Source organism: Solanum lycopersicum, chromosome 4 (assembly GCF_036512215.1).
Source record: "Solanum lycopersicum chromosome 4, SLM_r2.1".
In the NCBI taxonomy this organism is placed as follows: domain Eukaryota; kingdom Viridiplantae; phylum Streptophyta; class Magnoliopsida; order Solanales; family Solanaceae; genus Solanum; species Solanum lycopersicum.
Window position 1 is genome coordinate 7,893,694 of NC_090803.1, and position 14,557 is coordinate 7,908,250.

The 14,557-nt window shown below is 28.7% G+C and overlaps 1 long non-coding RNA gene across 1 annotated transcript; it reads right to left on the reverse strand.

The window, feature by feature from the left end:
- Positions 1-12,458: 12,458 nt before the first annotated feature.
- LOC138348264 (uncharacterized) lies at positions 12,459-14,557 on the reverse strand. Its single transcript, XR_011220575.1, has 2 exons — positions 13,910-14,557; positions 12,459-13,323 (listed from the first exon to the last, which is right to left on the reverse strand). It is a non-coding gene; the product is annotated as an uncharacterized lncRNA (long non-coding RNA).

The following is a 14,557-nucleotide window of genomic DNA, read 5'->3' on the forward strand; positions in this document are numbered from 1 at the left end:
ATATTGGAACCATGTTTTGTGAAGGGTAATAATAGAAGATACATATGTTGTTTCACAATTCATCCAACTGATAGTGATATTGTTCGAGAATAATTGTGTTTTACTTCAAATTATTTGAACACATTAGAAAACAAATGAGGCTAACACACAGTTTGACTTCATTCCTTAAATCAAAATCAATACACTACAATCACAATTGAAGACATTTACGATAAAAAACTGATCAAAATCAGTCAATAGTGTTTAACATGAACAAATTATGAGTGATTCAATAATTCAATAGAAAATGGAGTAGTTGAGGTACCTGAAGGGAAAAACCCAACAATTTTAAAGATCTGTTTATGAATTCAACCTATTTTTATTGTAGTCTTACCATGTTCATACAACACCGAAATGTTTTTAGTAAATTGTCTCGTATTTTATTCTTATTTAAGTTACATTAATTTGGTATATATACATAGATACTCTGATTTTAGTTACAATTTAAAATCACCTTTTAAAATCAAAAAACAAAAGTACAATTGTTTATTATTAAATTTTGATATAAGAATATTATTATGTTTTTGTTGATATTTAACAATTTAAGAATCTAAATATAATTTGAATTTTATTCAAGTTCTCATCGACACGTATCCAAATTAGTTGGACCATGAGGTAGGGTTTGAAACATAAAGTTAATCATATGGAAAAGAGAAATCTATGAAAAAATTGTGAAAGTACTTCTTGTTGTGCACACATTATTGGTAGATGAGAGATGGTTCAAATTTGCTTATATACTATTTCAAATCCTTTGCCATCAATGCCATGTGTTTATATGGAGTTCGAAATCTAAAGGGTATGAAATATTAATAAAAATTTCAAAACGGTATATAAAATTTTATATTAACCAAAACGGTAAAATCGCTGCATCAACAACGACTTACCCCACCGGAAAAAGCAAAATCGCTGCCTCTGCAGCGATTTAAAATTTTCCCCCTTAAAATTCGCTGCCAAGGCAGTGATTTTTTTTTTTTAAAAAAATAAGGTACATCGCTGCTGAGGCAGCGATTTATAAATTTTTTTTAATTATAAAATATAGAAATCGCTGCCTCAGCAACGATTTATAATTTTTTTTTCTTTTTTACAAAATAGCTGCCAATGCAGCGATTTATAAATTATTATTTTTTTTAATAAATCGCTGCCCTGGTAAGGTTATCCTTGCTGCTGACGAGTCTACTGGTACAATTGGCAAGCATCTATCCAGCATTAATGTTGAGAATGTCGAGTCAAACAGGAGGACTCTTCGAGAGTTGCTCTTCTGCGCACCTGGTGCTCTTCAGTACCTTAGTGAAATCATCTTGTTCGAGAAAACCCTTTATCAGAAGACAACAACTGGTACGTTTATATGAATTCTAATGTCTAATTTTTTTTTAAAAAAATTGCTGTCTCAGCAGCGATTTCTATATTTTTTTTATAAAATCGCTGCCTCAGCAGCTTAGACAGCGATTTCATTTTTTTTTAAAAAAAAATCAACTTTTGCAAAATTGCTGCAGAGGCAGCGATTTTGATTTTTTCGGTGGGGTAAGTCGCTGTTGATGCAGCGATTTTACCGTTTTGGTTAATATAAAATTTTATATACCATTTTGAAATTTTTGTTAATATTTAGTACCCTTTAAATTTCGGACTCTGTATATATGTTGTAGTAAATCTTCTTCTATTAGAAAAGTGCGAGGATATATGATTCTCTTTATCTCGTTTATAAAAAGAAAAAAGATGGAGCTAATTATTTTCACGTTTTTCAAATTTAAATTGTAATTAGTTCAATAATTTTTTGAGGCAATTTGATATTAAAGTGATTAAAGTTTTGATTGTCTCGCATATGAGTTTCATTCTTTGTTATTGAAAGTCTCTAATAAATACCGCTTCTAGCAGATTCAATTAAGAAAAAAATTATTTCAATTGATAATTCTTTGATATTAAATCACATAAAAAACAAATGAAAAAGAAAAAACTATTAAAATCAAGATTTTGTATAATTCTAAACTCAATTGTCTAAAAAATTCATGATAATATTTTTACTATACCTTGGAATAATAAATATGAAGGGATAACTCAATTTTTGTGGTGTCTGTTAGTTTTCTGACAAATTCTAACAAAATGATGAAATTGCTAGCCTTTTAATGTTAAAAGGATGTTTTATATATCTAAAAAAAACAACCTCCAGGTTCCAAGTAATAAGTTAGCAATTTCATCATTCTGTTAGAATTTGTCACCCACCCACCCACACATATATATATTTATATATATTAAGAATGTAGTTTAAGTTTGAGTTATAATTTAAAGATTATTTTGACCAAAAACTCATTAGTTTTAACATGATGACTATATAATAATAATAATAATAATAATAATAATAATAGTAAGTTGAGATCGACTATCTAATTAGTAGGGATAATATTGGATTTTAAAAAGGTGTGAATGGAAAATGAAGAGTTGTGACTTTTATGAAGAGTTGTGACTTTATGAAATGTTGCGACTTTTATGAAAAATTGTGACTTTTATGGAAAGTTGTGACTTTTATGAAAGGTGACAACCTTTCTGAAAGATTGTGACCTTTCTGGTAAGGCATAATAAGAATTGAGGGACTTCCTCTCATTTTAAACAGAATTATGGACTTCTTCTTCAACTACTAAATCTAGTTTTCTAAGTGTGCTTTACTGTCGTTGAGTGGTTCGCTGACACCGGAGTTTTTGGTATCTATACTCTGGTGATTGAGATCATTTTACCCTGGGAGGTCATATTCCAAAATAAAACCTCGGATATTAGAGGGGAATAATTTCCTTAAGGGGACACTATGAATTCAGTGGACTTGATTTTTTACCTATTAAAATTTTTTCAGATTCTGGTACGTGTTTTACAAACTTTAGATTTGTGAATTAATTTCAGTTCTTCTATTCTTTTGTTCTTCACTGATTCATTAAATTTGGTAACTTCGTGTTTCTGCAAAGTTTGTTAGAATCAATAAGTTTTCTTACAAAGATGTTCAAAGTTTTGTTCTAAGTATGTTTGGAATTTAGAAAGAACAACAGATAGTATGTATGAATCTTTTTCTTCCGTTATGTCTTATCTTTTAGCTAAGTCTATATTGATACCTAACAATTACAAGTTGAAATTACCCCTCAACTTTTAATTATGACTAAAAATTGCCCACTACTTGGAACTTCGTTAGAGATCAAGGGTACACAAGATATTTTTCCAAAATTGAGGGGACGAGATGAAAAAGAATGAAATCGAAAATTTAACGAAGAATAAAATAATGGGCAACTTTCACATATAACAAACAAAAAATTCATATTTGTATGCTATAGCAAAGTTTGCATAATTGCGTTCCATAGCAAACATATAATTGTATAATTCGCTATACATATACAACTGTATAATTTGCTGGCCTAAATTATATAATTCGCTGGTCTCGCTATACATATACAATTGTATGATTCGCTGGCCTAAATTGTATAATTCGCTGGCCTATTTCACTGCAATTGTATAATGCGCAGTTGTATAATTTGCTGGCCTATTTCATTGTAATATGTGTATAAAATTTGCTTTGCATTCAATTGAATCAAAGTAAAATGTTTGTTACTGTATAATTATAAGTGTACAGGAAGAAGATATATGTTTTTCCCTCGCTTTATACAAAAACAGAAACACAATTTATATACTTCTATTGTGTAAAGCGAGAGAAAATTATATTTCACTGCAATGGTATAATTCGAAATTGTATAATTCGCTGGCCTTTTTTGTTGCAATATTTGTATAAAATTTGCATTTCTATACAATTGAATCGAAGTAAAATATTTGTAAATTGTATAATTAAGTGTATAGCACGAAGATGTATGTTTTTGCATGTGTATATATAATTTTCTCTCGCTTTATACAAAACAGAAACACAATATATACAATTCTGTTATATAAAGCGAGAGAGGCGAACAGAGGGAGAATGGCGAGCGAGAATGCGAGAGTTGCGAGCGAGAGTTTCGGGAGAGAGGCGACCGACAAACTTTGGCAAATGTTTGCTTTGGTGCACAATTAAATCAAACAGTAACTACTCCATTTATTTTAGGTTATTAATTTGCTATTATATACAATTATCTGTTAAATAGAATTGCTCAATTTCAAACAAGAGATAGGAAAATTTGACCTCTTACCCTTAGACAATTTGATGATTTAAGAGTTTAAACCTTATTTGGTAGAAATTGAACTAGTACTCCCTTTCATACAAAAATTCAAATTAGTTAGGTCAAACGAGTAAAGTTATATCCACAAATCACAGTATTCTTTTTAGATTTCATATGTCATATCATATTAAACATGTTAGCCTAACTAATTCAATTATATGTTGAATAGGGCCAAGAAGAGGTAAACCCCTCTCTCTTAATAGAATGAATGCATCACATTTCTTGTTATTTAGTCGCTATACATTGAGTATACATCAACAACGATTATAAATAATTATAATTAGAGAATTTTAATAACTAGTTGATTGGTTATTTGAACCTTTACCTCGTTGGCTTGTAACCCCCCTCCCCCCCCCCCCCTTTATTTTATTTTATTTTAAAAATTATAATAATAAACTTTTATTATTATAGTTAGGTAGAAAATTTTTTTTAGCCGCGTGGCTAAAAAATATTAAAATCCCTAAATATAAGTATTAAAGCTCATTTTTGATAAGCTTATAAGTCTAAGAGACACATTTTTAGCAATTAGCTTAAGTTAAAATCTTACTTAAAATAATTAAACGTTAAAGAAGATACTATTTTAGGCAATTTTTTATTCTGTTAACCAAGTGCTTATCAATTGCATTCCTACTTTAATTAGAATAAAATATTTCCTTATAGACAACATCATTGCATCTTTTTTTAGTCACTTTTTTTTAATTAAGAACCCTACTTTGTTTTTTTTCTTTTATATATTTCTTTTTAGCCTTTTTAAGATATTCATGTTTGATTTTGTCTAATCCTGAGAAACATTCTAATTGAAACAAAACCATTAATTCATTATTTTATTTGTCAATAAAATATTAATTATCAAACACATTAAAAACTAACAGCTAGAAAGTATTCTAATATTATTTTTATAATGAATAATGGAGAATTAAATTATTGCATATGCTCATGAAAAGGAGACAACCAAGTTGAAAAAAAGATCAAGTTAGGCATACAGTATAAAATTAATTATTTACAAAGAAAAATGATTAAGATTTTTGTTGCTTTTTGATTGGTTGTAGGGCGTGGAGAGACATTGAATGAAAGAGTGACACATCATATGATTTAATTTAATTTCATATAGAAAATAAAACATATAGGATTATGTAACATTTTTATTGCATAGGACACACGTTGAATAAAGAAATGAAATATTATACGAGTTGATTTTAGTTTTATGTAGAAAAAAGATATATGAAAATATGCAACTTTTTTTTATATCAAGCCTTCGATGGTAGAGAGATATTTAATATAGGAAAACGACACATTATATTTTATTTATTTTTTATTGATTGGTAGGGGTTGATAGCTATCGAATAATCGAAATGATTTTAGTTTCATGCAGAAAAAAGCATATGAAAGTATGTAACTTTTTTCTACTAAGTCTTTAGTGGTAGAGAGATATTGAATGAGAAATCGACACATCATACAAATTGATTTTAACTTGATGTACAAAATAATAAAATTACGCACAATAGTAACTTTTTTGATTGGTAGATGGGGGTAGATAGACAATGATTGAGGAAACAACACTTCATATAGACAGATGTCGAATGAAGAAACGATACATTATATGAGTTGATTTTAGTTATATACAGCAAAAAACATATATGAAAAAGATGTAACTTTACTGTTATTGATTCGCGAAGTAGAGAGACATTGAATAGAAAAACGACACATCATATGAGTTAATTTTGATTTTATATAAAAAAGAAGGAAGAATTGTATACAATATAACTTTTTTATTAACTTTTAAAGGATCAAGAGACAATGATTGATGAAACGACATATCATGTGAAAATCCATCAAATGAAGAAACGACACATTAATTTTATTTACATATAGAAAAAAAGACATGAAAATATGTAGAGAGACATTGAAGGGGAAAATGACATATCATGATCAATTAATTGTAGTTTCATGTAAAAAAAAGAAGAAAGAAATGCTTCATAAAAAAAAAAGAAAAAAGAAATAAGTAGAATAATTTACGATAACTTTTTGATTTTGCTGTTTGGGACGGAGAGACAACCAATAGAAAAGTGACACATCATATTTTAAAGTGCCTATCATAAGTGAGCAATCTAACATACATTATGATTTTTTAAACTTTTTTTACCTCTCCCTCCGTAGAAGCTCCTTTTCGAATTCGTAATCTTTCGATTGAAAGTGAAGGATATTTATTATTCAAATAATATTCTCTCGTTAAATATAATATAATATTTCTTTTACTACAAAATACAAACACATGTTACTAAGAGTAGAACAAAAAAAATAAAAAAGTTTTATATATAAATTAAATTAATTTTATTTTTAATGAAATAAAAGAAATAAATATCACATCAGAGGAAAAAAGGTATTCATGAGGACACTAAGAGTGTGTTTAGTATGAAGGAAAACATTTCCTTCGTACCAAACACACCCTAAATTAAGTGAGATGCCGTGTCTTGTCACTAGGAGAGTAATCATATTGTACTAGTCAATTTCATTCATTCATTCATATCTTTGAAATAAAAATAGAAAGTTATATACTAAAAAAAATCATAAGATGCTTTTTGAGTTTTTTTTTTTTTTTTTAAAATTTAAAATTCAATGAAAAGATGGGGGTCAAAAAAAGTTTCATAAAACCTAGCTAAAATATTATGTAGGAACAATCCTATTTTATCCTTATCTTGTTCCCCATGTTATTTACATTCTTTTCCAATCTTGTCTATTTGTCTCTTTTGCTATACTTATATTTATTTATTTTATTTCTAAAGGTAACCTAGATCTCTCTATTCACATATTGTTGATGGTGCCAAATTTTGTACTTCAATTTCTATATAATTTTTTGATATGTTGTTTTAAAGTTATAAGAGTACGTTCTATTTTATATTATGATTTAAAATTTGATATTAAAATAAATCGACTTTGAAAAATTCATTCATGATTTACATTCTAGTGTGTAACTTGCTTGTATAAAGCCTCAATCGCTAGTAATTGACTTGTGCTTAAAATTTTCCATCTTTAAATTAAGAAATTTAGCGACTTGTGATCATGATGAAGATTCAAATCACTCCTTCTCTTTATTATCGTAAAAGCGTTATCAAGATGATAAGCATTAAGGCAATAGGAAATGAATATTATATAGATGATTCATTAAAATTAGAGATGCTTGATATTCGCCTTAATATATATATATATATATATATATATATATATATATATATATTTAGTCATTATTTACCTCACATGATTTTAATATATTTATTGTTTTTTAGGGTGTTATTCTAGCTAATTATGCTTTTATGTTTGTACTTTTATTATTAGGTGATATTTTGTGATATATATAAACCTCTCAAGTCCAAACTATCAAAATGTTGTAAGGCTATTAGACTTGAACCTTTTTATTATGTATTGTTTGTCCAAATATTTTATTATTATTATTATAGTAAAATATTATTATAAAAATATATAATATAATATAATATGAAAATTAATTCTAAAAAAACATAATCATATATAGTAATATATATATATATATATATACACACACATTGTGTTAAACATATATACATCCTTAAACACTCTTAACAAAATGTCTAAATTCATCATGCCCTTGCATCATATTGATCATGTTATTTTATGTCATCTCAACAATTATTCCACAATCAATTATTAAATGCATTATTCTATGTACTGATCTAACAAATTTCAAATGGGAATAATTGAAAAATAATGACCAAAATAAGTGCTCCTAATTCAAATGCTAAATCCTAAATCCTAAATAGACTAGTGAGATTCTTTGATTTTGGTCCAAAAATAATGCTACTAATTATCTGTAAAACATAGTTGGTACTAATGATGAAACTATGTAACATTTTGAAAAGTTCAAAATATCTCTTTTATTAATTTTAGTGTTGCATCAATAAAGTCAATAAAATTTTGATTGCACCTTTTTTAATAAGAATAATTCATGCATGTCCAACATATATATACGCGCACAGTTACAATATTTAGATATATATTGTTATTGTTACTTTCAGGTATATTTATTGAAATACACTAATCTATATGATACTAATACATTGTTTTTTAATTCAAGCACTCTATAATAGTGATATGTATTTCAAATATAATTTAGATATTTATTAACCATCCTTCCATCGCTATATAGGTGAAAATTAGGGTAGAGCAAAGTTTAGGTAGTTAAAGAGGTTCAATTTTATATTTCTTCGCTCATTTTTTTTAATTTAAAAATATCATAATTAGATTTTCTGGCTTTGCGACCGTGAGGGAAAGTTGAATGAAGTTGTGAATTTTAGAAACTAAAAGTGGTGTGTAATATGATCATTATAATTTGATTTAGCCTAATATTAATGGAGGTCATTGTCATATTTTAGGTTCATGTGATATGATATACTTGGACTATAACAATATAATCCTCCACCAATTTAAAAAAAAATATAAAGAATGAAATTCTTAATGACCATGATTTGGTAAGTCACGAGGGATCCTTTACGTAACTAATAAAATTATTGTCATGTGATTTTTTATCAAATCATGCATACGATGTGAGTTTAATGCATTAAACTATTTTTTTTTTCGAAGAAAAAAAGTTTTTCCACAAACTAAGCTATCCTATCCATAAACAATATTGCTTTATGCTGTATAATTATATTTTTGTTAAAGAATTGCCACTAATAAAAAGATTCTTAAAGTATGATGCAATAATAAGTTTATTGTACATGATTTTACCTTGTTCTCCGGGCTGGAGACCTTTTTTTGGCAACTTAAACACGATCCTTCTTAATCACATAACATCAAACTTTTATCATTGTATCGATCTTTTTATATATCAAAAATCCAAGATATATTAGAAAGGGAGTTATGTGGTCCAACAAGGGTTGGACTACATTGAGTGATGGATCATTCATAGTCTTACTATATATATACATATTATTATTATTATTATTATTATTATTTTTACAAGAAATTGTTTTTATAACTTAAAACTCGTATTTTTCTAATCATATGATACCAATTCTTATTTTATGCCAATTAGTCATATAGCAAAAAAAAAAAAAAAACCAAGCTAGCTTGGTTAAATTCCAATTAAACAAGGATAAGATAAACCATAAATATATTTTGATTGTTATATGAAAATGACCTTTAATTATTCATAGCACACATTTTCAATGAGCTATATAATAACTAATTGAAATCAATTAAGCTAAACAAAAATAAAGATAAAATCATAAGTAATTAACTATCTTTAATTAACTAAAGGTTTCAAGTTTTTGTTAGGATCGAAAATAAGCAGGTGTAAACGCGGAAGCTATCAAAGCAAACCTCGAAAGACCATGAGTAAGAAGACAATGAGAAATATACCAAAAGACACAAAGATTTAACGTGGTTCGGTCAATCGACCTACGTCCACAAAGGAGATGAGCAATCCACTATAAACATGAGAGTACAAAATACAGAGGGAAACAACCTCAACCAATTCACTCGGAATACATGAGAGGTTCACAAATTCTCCCTCTAACCAAAACTCTCAAAGCCCTTAAAACTACATTGTGAATGCTAATTAAGTTAGAAGGAACATGCCTTTATTTATAGAGTCCTAAACTTTTTCCTACCAAAAAAAGAATAGTCAATTCAAAACCTTTTCCTAAAAGGAAAACCTATTTATGGTAAGAAATCAGGGCAAATAAAACCCAACAAATCTCCCCCTTGGCCTGAATTTCTGACAAAATAAATTTGTCCACCTTCTTTACTTAATCTTCAACAACTTGCTTCTCCTCTCCATAATCTCCTTTGCAAAATTTATGTCTCAACACAGAGAACCTCTCATGTATTCCGAGTGAATTGATGAGGTTGTTTCCCTCTGTATTTTGTACTCTCATGTTTATAGTGGATTGCTCATCTCCTTTGTGGACGTAGGTCGATTGACCGAACCACGTTAAATCTTTGTGTCTTTTGGTATATTTCTCGTTGTCTTCTTACTCATGGTCTTTCGAGGTTTGCTTTGCTAGCCTCCGCGTTTACACCTGCTTATTTTCGATCCTAACAAGTGGTATCAGAGCCAGATTCAATGATGGAGTCAGGTGTAGTGGTTCGATAATCGATGATTGAACCAAGTTAGAAAGAGGTGTTCATCTTGACGGGTGTAGTTCTAGCCGCAACCTTTTTGACAGTAATGAAGATTTTGTTGGAGAAATTGTTTCAGAGAGGTTCTCTGTGTTGAGACATAAATTTTGTAAAGGAGATTATGGAGAAGAGAAGCAAGTTGTTGAAGATTAAGTAAAGAAGGTGGACAAATTTATTTTGTCAGAAATTCAGGCCAAGGGAGAGATTTATTGGGTTTTATTTGCCTTGATTTCTTACCATAAATAGGTTTTCCTTTTAGGAAAAGGTTTTGAATTGACTATTCTTTTTTGGTAGGAAAAGATTTAGGATTCTATAAATAGAGGCATGTTCCTTCTAACTTAATCAGCATTCACAATGTAGTTTTAAGGGCTTTGAGAGTTTTGGTTAGAGGGAGAATTTGTGAACCTCTCATGTATTCCGAGTGAATTGATGAGGTTGTTTCCCTCTGTATTTTGTACTCTCATGTTTATAGTGGATTGCTCATCTCCTTTGTGGACGTAGGTCGATTGACCGAACCACGTTAAATTTTTGTGTCTTTTGGTATATTTCTCGTTGTCTTCTTACTCATGGTCTTTCGAGGTTTGCTTTGCTAGCCTCCGCGTTTACACCTGCTTATTTTCGATCCTAACAGTTTTAACTCTAGTTCACTCGGAAAATCTGACATTATTTATGTTAGTAATTCTAAAAGAAAGTTTCTATTTTAATTATATGGAGACAAATCTAGAAAAAAGAAAAGAATATGGACGATATGTTTCAACTCAAGATATTATGGATAAAAGAAAGAGATCACTTCTTGTTTTGGTTTATGAATTGATAGGTCACTTTTTATCTTCACATGATAGAAATATTGGTTCTTATTTTTAATTTTTTAAAAAATAAAATTATATTTTTATGAAAAGATCACTTGAATGCGCAACTTCAAATAAATTTCACTTTACGCGTTATATCAGTCAGATACATCATTTTATAACGTATCAGGACATTACTTTATACGCGATGAATCAATCGGATACATCACTTTGTGCGATATATCAGGATCACTTTATGCAATGTACCGAGATGTACATGATCTATCAGAACATTGAGTGATGTGACCGAAATCGAGACGCGATGCGTCAGGACGTTGAGTGATGTATTCGAAATCGGGACGCAATGAATATCATGGGATGTATCCGGATTCCACCAAATTTAAGGAATTTTTGTAATTTGAAAAAGAATAGAAATAACATGTAAAATAATTAGCTCTTAACACTATCGAAATATACGAAAAATCTAATTATTTACCAAAAGCTTTATATTTACTGATTTTTGGAATTAGTCAAAATAGGAATAAAGCTGATGATACTTGAACAACTTATTTTTCATGTATTTAAACAAAATCTTGAATTTGCATGACTTGTAATAGTAAATTTTGAATGAATTATTTCATATAGATCATAATATAACCTTATCTCGAGTTGGAGGCATCGCTGGGAAAAAAGCCAATTGATTCGGTTTTCTCGAAATCGCCCTCACCGATCGTTGTTAGTTTTTTTTTCATCTCATACAAATTCTTTTTTTATTTTTAATTAAAGGTTTTAGATTTAAATCGTAGGTTGTAGCTATCGATTCACCTTTGATATGGAATGCTTTATAATAAGAGTTTAAATTAGTCGAGTTCTAAACTGAATATCAGATACTAAATAAAAGATTAAAAAAATTAAGGAATTAAATACTCAAATTAATTTAATAAAACATTTATAGTTTAGAAGCAACTCAAAGAAGTGGAGACAAAAAGCAAGTTCGAACTCCACAAGCCCTAAGAAATTGGCTTTTTAAGGCCACGCTTAGGGAAATGTTTTGAGTTTTTTCTTTGTGAAGACTTTGTGTCAATAGCCATCTCCGTTATTATTTCGTTCAGAAGCGGATTCAAAATTTAAATTTAACAAATTTAAAAATCATAAGATTTTTAATATTGAACTCACATATAAAAAGTACCACTTCAAATTTCACACACATATATATCTATACTATGTGTTTTTGAAAAATATTAAATTTAAATGAGCTTTCTAAGACAGAGTTAGATAAAATTTTATGAATCCTAGATTCTAAAAAGAAAGAAACTTTTATTGAATTTTGATACATTATTTATACATAATAAATGATTTTTTCAAAATAAATAAGTCATACATTTAAATGGAATTTTCAACATATATAAAGTCTATTTCTAAGCCATTGAATTCTGCCGAACATGTAATTAATTGTCTACTATCTCAACTATATCGCCGCTGATCATGTCGCTATTCTTCATTTACTATATTTTTCTTGAGGTAATCAATATTAATTTTAAATATAGGAAATTGATTTATCAAAAATATTTCCGAAGTATGAAATTTTTATGATACTTTGACGATAATATGCGTCGAAAACTCATATTAGTTGATTACATCAATCATGATAAGATTTGTAATTTGATAATAAGTTATCCATCTCATACAACTTGACATAAACATGTTAAGATGACACGTGAATCATGTCAGATAGGACTAATTCTCCTCTTGGAAAGCATTGAAACTTCACCAATTATAATGGGAAAAGTATGTTTGGAATAAAATTTCTTTAAAGATTTTCTATTAGAGAAAATGATAAGTCACTTTCCCAAATCTAGATTTATTCAAAATAGCTAGCATGTGCTACCCATTTGTTGTTTAATGGCTAAGATAGCCTAGTTGAGAATATCTAATCACTTAAGGAAAAAAACAAGTTTGAAAGTTACAACTCAAAAATGTTTTTGCACACTTGTAATTCATGCTTCACTTCTCGAAAATGATGGGTTTGATGTGATTTTACCGTTCTTAATCAGAAGACTTGAATTTAGGCAAAATCTTTTATAGTATCAACGCTCGTAGGGTATGTGGGACTGATAGCCTTGCAAATTTCTAGCAGGACACACTTCTCCCTTTAATAGGCCCTATATATATCAACAATACGGATCAGATCCTCTACATAATTAATGTATTGTTTTTTTTAAAAAAAAAGTAAATATAATTTGAAGCTTTAAACTTAACGAGTTCAATATTTAAAAGTTTTATGAGTTTAATATGGTCCTCAATAAAACATATTAGAAAGCAATAAATGTTGAGGAAACACATTGCACTTAAGTTTTTTTGGGCCAAGAAAATGAAATTTAACAAAATGTGTCCTTTCTTAACTTAGCCTTTCAAAAAGAAGGAAATAAACCATAAAATTCCATGATGTAAGTTGTACATTTATTTTATTGTTGTTGCATATTTTAATAAAAAAATATATAAATACAAGTGTTTCTGAAATGGACCCAAATTGACTTATGATTCATAAATAGAACAATTTTTTGGCTAAAATGTAAACAATTGATAATATTAGAGTCACTCTACTTCTCCTTTAAATGAATTCATAAGAATATTAGTATTTGTGCATAAAAAGTGTCAAGAATCTACTGGAAACAATATTTCTACCTCACGAGATAAGGTCAAAAAATGACGATGCACAATTAGAAGGTCGGCGCATAATTGACTTACCCCTTTTTTTCTCCACTTTAATCCTTTTGTGTGCCCCAACCACACATCTTACCATTAGTCATGACACGCGCCTAAATCACACATCGCTGATATAATGCCACAAATATTGGAACATTCTATTCAAGTAGAATATCCAATGTCAAAGTAGCATGATATTTGTGATTGAAATAAACAATGGAACAGTTGAAAAAAAAAGAAGGGAAATGACACAATAGCAATTAGCAACCGATGTGAAAATGAAGTCACTAAGTGGAGACCATGACAAGACCTAAAAGTGTAACATAGGCATCTCCAAAAATACTTTTCAAAGAACAAGATTCTAATTGCAACTCAAAATCCACCATCCAAACACAACTCTGAGACCCTCTCCCCCCCGCTCCACAATAAGATCATTCAACTCTTAATCACAAATCTCAAGTTTGAGTCCTAAACATGGAAAAACTTCTTAATCACAAGAGAGCTTACCCATTCAATGAGCCTTAAAGGACACAAATCTAAATCAATTAAGACTCAAATGAGCGTTAAACGACACAAATCAAATCAATCGAGACTCAAATGCAGATACTAAATATCAAATGGAAACCAAATAAATAAATAAATACAACTGTGAAAGAAGAAAGATTTTAGACAAAGAGGAAATGGGACATT